The sequence below is a fragment of the Arachis hypogaea genome, chromosome 7, assembly GCF_003086295.3.
Source record: "Arachis hypogaea cultivar Tifrunner chromosome 7, arahy.Tifrunner.gnm2.J5K5, whole genome shotgun sequence".
Taxonomy (NCBI): domain Eukaryota; kingdom Viridiplantae; phylum Streptophyta; class Magnoliopsida; order Fabales; family Fabaceae; genus Arachis; species Arachis hypogaea.
In genome coordinates this window covers 68,906,231-68,914,074 of record NC_092042.1, presented here as the reverse complement: position 1 = coordinate 68,914,074, position 7,844 = coordinate 68,906,231, and the positions used below count along the sequence as shown (strand labels likewise).

The 7,844-nt window shown below is 43.4% G+C and overlaps 1 non-coding gene across 1 annotated transcript; it reads right to left on the bottom strand.

Annotated features, from left to right (window-relative positions):
- Nucleotides 1-4,032: 4,032 nt before the first annotated feature.
- Nucleotides 4,033-4,140, bottom strand: LOC112704695 (small nucleolar RNA R71). Its single transcript, XR_003155306.1, has one exon. It is a non-coding gene; the product is annotated as a small nucleolar RNA R71 (small nucleolar RNA).
- Between the last annotated feature and the right edge of the window lie 3,704 nt (nt 4,141-7,844).

Genomic DNA, 7,844 nt, shown 5'->3' with positions numbered 1-7,844 from the left:
CTAGAGAACAGGACGTCGCACAAGAACGCGGATGCCACACCAAAGGATACTCCTCAACAAAACAAGGATAAGAGTCAACCAAATGCAGAAATCCTAGAGGCACTTCAAACTCAACAAGAACGCCTCAAACAACTGGAAAGAGAGGCCGAGCATCAACGAGAAGCTGAGAAGGACCTCAGAAGGGAAACTAGGCGACGTAAAGAATTGGAGGACAAACTATTACGACTTGAAGCAAATCTAAAAGCCAAGACCGCTCGATCCAATCACGAAGATAAGCCCCGTAAAGATCAAGACCCATTCACCAAAGAAATTATGAAAGCCAAAGCCCCAAAGGACTTTAAAGCTCCCGACATGACCTCGTACGATGGCACATCAGATCTGAGCCATCATTTCAGTAATTTCAGAAGCAGAATATATCTCACCGATGCCTCAGATGCAATTCGATGCAAAGCCTTCCCAACTACCTTAACAAAAACAGCAATCAAGTGGTTTGACAGTTTGCCGCCCAGATCCATCGCAAGTTTTGACGACCTAGCCAAGAAATTCCTCGCCAGATTCTCCATCCAGAAGGACAAAACCAAGCATGCCCCAAGCTTGTTAGGGATCAAGCAAGGAGATCAGGAAAGTCTTCGTAACTACATGAAAAGATTCAACAAAGCATGTCTAGACATACAAAGTCTGTCAACTGAAGCAGCCATTATGGGTCTCATCAATGGCCTACGAGAGGGACCTTTTAGTCATTCTATATCAAAGAAACATCCCACATCTCTGAATGAAGTACAAGAACGAGCAAAGAAGTACATCAACATGGAAGAAAACTCTCGACTAGGAGAGATCTCAAAATCCAGATCCTTTTACTCCTCCTGGGATAAGGATAAAGAGTCCAAGAAAAAAGAAGATCAGCATAGAGAGAAGATTAAGAAATACTACAATTATACCCCTTTTCAGGTGTCTCTCGTGGAAGTCTACCGAGAAGTATGCCACACTGAAAAGATCCCACCACCACGTCCACTTAAAAGCAAAAATGGAGGAGGAAATCAGACGGAATACTGTGAATACCATCAAATATATGGACATCCCACCAACGAGTGCTTCGACTTGAAGAATGTCATAGAAAAATTGGTAAGAGAAGGAAGACTAGATCGGTACTTAGCCAGTAAGATAGATGAGTCCAGAAAGAGAAGAAGAGACGAAGAGGTCGGACGAACAGAACGACCACCTCGTACCCCGGAGAGACATGTTCACGTGATACATGGAGGATTTGCGGGAGGGAGAATCTCAAAATCATCTCGCAAAAGACACCTAAAAGAGGTATATCACGTCGAGGAAGGAGAAGGAGCACCCGACCTCCCTACTATTACTTTCACTAAAGAGGACGCAGTTGGAGTCATCTCGGGACATGATGATCCTATGGTCATCACTATCATATTGGCCAACGCAAACCTCCACCGTACGCTGGTGGACCAAGGAAGTTCGACTGACATCTTGTTTAAAACCGCATTTGACAAACTCGGCCTGGAAAAAAAAGAGCTCAGAGCATATCCAAAAAGCCTATCCGAATTAAGAGACTGGTGCACGAAATTGTGATCATCAATGGCGCCCCATCAACATGGTACGCTCAATTGCAATCTCAACTTTTTATTACAACTTCGCACAACTAACCATCAAGTGCACTGGGTCGTCCAAGTAATAAACCTTACGCGAGTAAGGGTCGATCCCACAGAGATTGTTGGTATGAAGCTGATGAGCGGATAATTTGTACGCTTTTTGGCATTGTTTTTAGTATGTTTTTAGTATGTTTTAGTTAATTTTTATTATATTTCTATTAGTTTTTAGTTAAAATTCACTTTTCTGGACTTTACTATGAGTTTGTGTATTTTTCTGTGATTTCAGGTATTTTCTGGCTGAAATTGAGGGACCTGAGCAAAAATATGATTCAGAGACTAAAAAGGACTGCAGATGTTGTTGGATTCTGACCTCCTTGCACTCGAAGTGGATTTTCTGGAGCTATAGAAGCCCAATTGGCGCGCTCTTAACGGCGTTGGAAGGTAGACATCCTGGGCTTTCCAGCAATATATAATAGTCCATACTTTGCCCGAGATTTGATGGCCCAAACTGGCGTTCTAAATCAGCTCAAAACTGCCCGGCGTTAAACGCCGGAACTGGCACAAGAATGGGAGTTAAACGCCCAAACTGGCACAAAAGCTGGCGTTTAACTCCAAGAGAAGTCTCTACACGAAAATGCTTCAATGCTCAGCCCAAGCACACACCAAGTGGGCCCGGAAGTGGATTTTTATGTCATCTCTGTAAACCCTAGGCTACTAGTTCTCTACAAATAGGACCTTTTGCTATTGTATTCTCATCTTGAGATCTTTGAATCTTTTGATCACGTATGGGGGCTGGCCTCTCGGCCATGCCTAGACCTTGTTCTTATGTATTTCCAATGGTGGAGTTTCTACACACCATAGATTAAGGTGTGGAGCTCTGCTGTACCTCGAGTATTCTATTGTTCTTCTATTCAATTCAGCTTATTCTTGTTCTAAGATATTCATTTGCACCCAGGAACATGATGAATGTGATGATTATGTGACACTCATCATCATTCTCACCTATGAACGAGTGCCTGACAACCTCTTCTGTTCTACAAGCAAACAAGGCTTGAATGTTTATCTCTTGGATCCCTTGATCGGAATCTTCGTGGTATAAGCTAGAATTGATGGCGGCATTCAAGAGAATCCGGAAGATCTAAACCTTGTCTGTGGTATTCTGAGTAGGATTCAATGATTGAATGACTGTGACGAGCTTCAAACTCCTGAAGGCTGGGCGTTAGTGACAGACGCAAAAGAATCACTGGATTCTATTCCAACCTGATTGAGAACCGACAGATGATTAGCCGTGCCGTGACAGGGTGCGTAGAACATTTTCACTGAGAGGATGGGAGGTAGCCACTGACAACGGTGAAATGCTACATACAGCTTGCCATGGAAAGGAGTAAGAAGGATTGGATGAAGACAGTAGGAAAGCAGAGAGACGGAAGGGACAAAGCATCTCCATACGCTTATCTGAAATTCTCACCAATGAATTACATAAGTATCTCTATCTTTATCTTTATGTTTTATTCATACATCATCCATAACCATTTGAGTTTGCCTGACTAAGATTTACAAGGTGACCATAGCTTGCTTCATACCAACAATCTCTGTGGGATCGACCCTTACTCGCGTAAGGTTTATTACTTGGACGACCCAGTACACTTGCTGGTTAGTTGTGCGAAGTTGTGATAAATAGTTGAGATTGCAATTGAGCGTACCATGTTGATGTCGCCATTGATGATCACAATTTCATTAATGCACAATTCGAATTCCATCTTTCTTGATAAGTTCGAATTCTCTACTCCTTCCTTCTATTTTTCTTTTCCTCTGACACCTCAAGGAATCTCTGTACTGTGACATAGAGGATTCCATATTTTCTTGTTCTTTTCTCTTTTATATGAGCAGGAGCAAAGACAAAAGCATTCTTGTTGAGGCTGACCCTGAACCTGAAAGGACCTTGAAGCGAAAGCTAAGAGAAGCTAAGGCACAATTCTCTGTAGAGGACCTAACAGAAATCTTCAAAGAAAAAGAACCCATGGCAGCCGAAAACAACAACAATGCCAACAATGCAAGGAAGGTGCTGGGTGACTTTACTGCACCTACTCCCGACTTCTATGGGAGAAGCATCTCTATCCCTGCCATTGGAGCAAACAACTTTGAGCTTAAGCCTCAATTAGTTTCTCTAATGCAACAGAATTGCAAGTTTCATGGACTTCCATTGGAAGATCCTCATCAGTTTTTAGTTGAGTTCTTGCAAATCTGTGACACTGTCAAGACTAATGGGGTTGACCCTGAGGTCTACAGACTTATGCTATTCCCTTTTATTGTAAGAGACAGAGCTAGAATATGGTTGGACTCACAACCTAAAGAAAGCCTGAACTCTTGGGAAAAGCTAGTCAATGCCTTCTTGGCAAAGTTCTTTCCACCTCAAAAATTGAGTAAGCTTAGAGTGGAAGTCCAAACCTTCAGACAGAAGGAAGGTGAATCCCTCTATGAAGCTTGGGAAAGATACAAACAATTGATCAGAAAGTGTCCTTCTGACATGCTTTCTGAATGGAGCATCATAGGTATCTTCTATGATGGTCTGTATGAACTGTCCAAGATGTCATTGGATAGTTCTGCTGGAGGCTCTCTTCATCTGAAGAAGACGCCTGCAGAAGCTCAAGAACTGATCGAAATGGTTGCAAATAACCAATTCATGTACACTTCTGAAAGGAATCCTGTGAACAATGGGACGAATCAGAAGAAAGGAGTTCTTGAGATTGATACTCTGAATGCCATATTGGCTCAGAACAAAATATTGACTCAGCAAGTCAATTTGGTTTCTCAAAGTCTGTCTGGAATGCAAGCTGCACCAGGCAGTACTAAGGACGCTTCATCTGAAGAAGAAGCTTATGATACTGAGAACCCTTCAATGGAAGAGGTGAATTACATGGGAGAACCCTATGGAAACACCTATAATCCTTCATGGAGAAATCATCCAAATCTCTCATGGAAGGATCAACAGAGACCTCGACAAGGTTTCAACAACAATAATGGTGGAAGAAACAAGTTTAGCAATGGCAAGCCTTTTCCATCATCTTCTCAGCAACAGACAGAGAATTCTAAGCAGAGCCACTCTGACTTAGCAACCATGGTCTCTGATCTAATCAAAACCACTCAAAGTTTCATGACTGAAACAAGGTCCTCCATTAGAAACTTGGAGGCACAAGTGGGTCAGCTGAGTAAGAAAATTACTGAACTCCCTCCTAGCACTCTTCTAAGCAATACAGAAGAGAATCCAAAAGGAGAATGCAAGGCAATCAACATGACCTACATGGCCAAACTAGGAGAGGAAGAAGAGGCAGTGAACACCACTGAGGAAGACCTCAATGGACGTCCACTAGCCTCCAATGAGTTTCCTAATGAGGAACCATGGGAATCTGAGGCTCATAATGAGACCATAGAGATTCCATTGGACTTACTTCTGCCATTCATGAGCTCTGATGAGTATTCTTCCTCTGAAGAGGATGAGTATGTCACTGAAGAGCAAGTTGCTAAATACCTTGGAGCAATCATGAAGCTAAATGACAAGTTATTTGGTAATGAGACTTGGGAGGATGAACCCCCTTTGCTCACCAAAGAACTGGATGACTTGTCTAGGCAGAGATTACCTCAAAAGAGACAGGATCCTGGGAAGTTTTCAATACCTTGTACCATAGGCACCATGACCTTCAAGAAGGCCTTGTGTGACCTAGGCTCAAGCATAAACCTCATGCCTTTCTCTGTAATGGAGAAGCTAGTGATCTTTGAGGTGCAAGCTGCAAAAATCTCACTAGAGATGGCAGACAATTCAAGAAAATAAGCTTATGGGCTTGTAGAGGATGTTCTGGTAAAGATTGAAGACCATTACATCCCTGCTGATTTCATAGTCCTAGAGACTGGGAAGTGCATGGATGAATCCATCATCCTTGGCAAACCCTTCCTAGCCACAGCAAAGGCTGTGATTGATGTGGACAGAGGAGAATTGATCATTCAAGTGAATGAAGAATCCTTTGTGTTTAAGGCTCAAGGGTATCCCTCTGTCACCATGGAAAGGAAGCATGAAGAGCTTCTCTCAAAACAGAGCCAAACAGAGCCCCCACAGTCAAACTCTAAGTTTGGTGTTGGGAGGCCACAACCAAACTCTAAGTTTGGTGTTGAACCCCCTCATTCAAACTCTAAGTTTGGTGTTGGGAGATTCCAACATTGCTCTCAGCATTTGTGAGGCTCCATGAGAGCCCACTGTCAAGCTACTGACATTAAAGAAGCGCTTGTTGGGAGGCAACCCAATGTTATATTTTATCTATTTTCCTTTGTTATTTTATGTTTTCTGTAGGTTGATGATCATGAGAAGTCACAAAATCAATTGAAAAAGCAAAAACAGAATGAAAAACAGAAAGAAAAGCAACACACCCTGGAGGAGAACTTACTGGCGTTTAAACGCCAGTGAAGCTAGCAAATAGGCGTTTAACGCCTAGTCTGGCACCATTCTGGGCGTTTAACGCTAGAAAGGGGCACCAGACTGGCGTTAAACACCAGGAAAGGGCAAGAAGTTGGCGTTAAACGCCAGAAATGGGCACCAGCCCGGCGTTTAACGCCAGAATTGGCATAAAGAGCATTTTTGCTCGCCACTTGGTGCAGGGATGAATTTTCCTTGACACCTCAGGATCTGTGGACCCCACAGGATCCCCACCTACCCCACCACTCTCTCTCTTCTTCACCCATTCACCAATCACCTCAACACCTCTTCCCCAAAAACCCTTCACCTATCAAATCCCATCTTTCTCTTCACACTCACATCCATCCTTCATAAAACCCCACCTACCTCACCATTCAAATTCAAACCACTTTCCCTCCCAAACCCACCCTTCCATAACCGAACCCTACCCTTCTCTCCACCCCTATATAAACCCATCTTCACTCCTTCATTTTCACACAACCTAAACACTACTTCTCCCCCTTTTGGCCGAACCACAAAGCGATCTCCATCCCCTTCTATTTCTTCTTCTTCTACTCTCTTCTTTCTTCTTTTGCTCGAGGACGAGCAAACCTTTTAAGTTTGGTGTGGTAAAAGCATCGCTTTTTGTTTTTCCATAACCATTTATGGCATCCAAGGCCGGAGAAACTTCTAGAAAGAGGAAAGGGAAGGCAAAAGCTTCCGCCTCCGAGTCATGGGAGATGGAGAGATTCATCTCAAGGGTGCATCAAGACCACTTCTATGAAGTTGTGGCCTTGAAGAAGGTGATCCCCGAGGTCCCTTTTAAACTCAAAAAGAGTGAATATCCAGAGATCCACATGAGATCCGAAGAAGAGGTTGGGAAGTTCTTACCAACCCCATTCAACAAGTCGGAATCTTAATGGTTCAAGAGTTCTATGCCAATGCATGGATCACCAAGAACCATGATCAAAGTGTGAACCCGGACCCAAAGAATTGGATAACAATGGTTCGGGGGAAATACTTGGATTTTAGTACGGAAAATGTGAGGTTGGCATTCAACTTGCCCATGATGCAAGGAAATGAACACCCTTACACTAGAAGGGTCAACTTTGATCAAAGGTTGGACCAAGTCCTCATAGACATTTGTGAAGAGGGCGCTCAATAGAAGAGAGATTCAAGAGGAAAGCCGGTTCAACTGAGAAGGCATGACCTCAAGCCCATGGCTAGAGGATGGTTGGAGTTTATCCAACGCTCAATCATTCCGACTAGCAACCGGTCCGAAGTTACTATAGACCGGGCTATCATAATTCATAGCATCATGATTGGAGAGGAAGTAGAAGTTCATGAGGTTATATCCCAAGAACTTTATAAGGTGGCGAACAAGTCCTCTACCTTGGCAAGGTTAGCCTTCCCTCATCTCATTTGTCACATCTGTTATTCAGTGGAGTTGACATAGAGGAAGACATCCCCATTGATGAGGACAAGCCCATCACTAAGAAAAGGATGGAGCAAACAAGAGACCCCTCTCATCATGAAATCCCTGAGATGCCTCAAGGGATGCACTTTCCTCCACAAAACTATTGGGAGCAAATCAATACCTCCCTAGGAGAATTGAGTTCCAACATGGGACAACTAAGGGTGGAGCACCAAGAACATTCCATCCTCCTCCATGAAATTAGAGAAGATCAAAGAATCATGAGAGAGGAGCAACAAAGACAAGGAAGAGACATTGAGGAGCTCAAGCACTCCATAAGATCTTCAAGAGGAAGAACAAGCCGCCATCACTAAGGCAG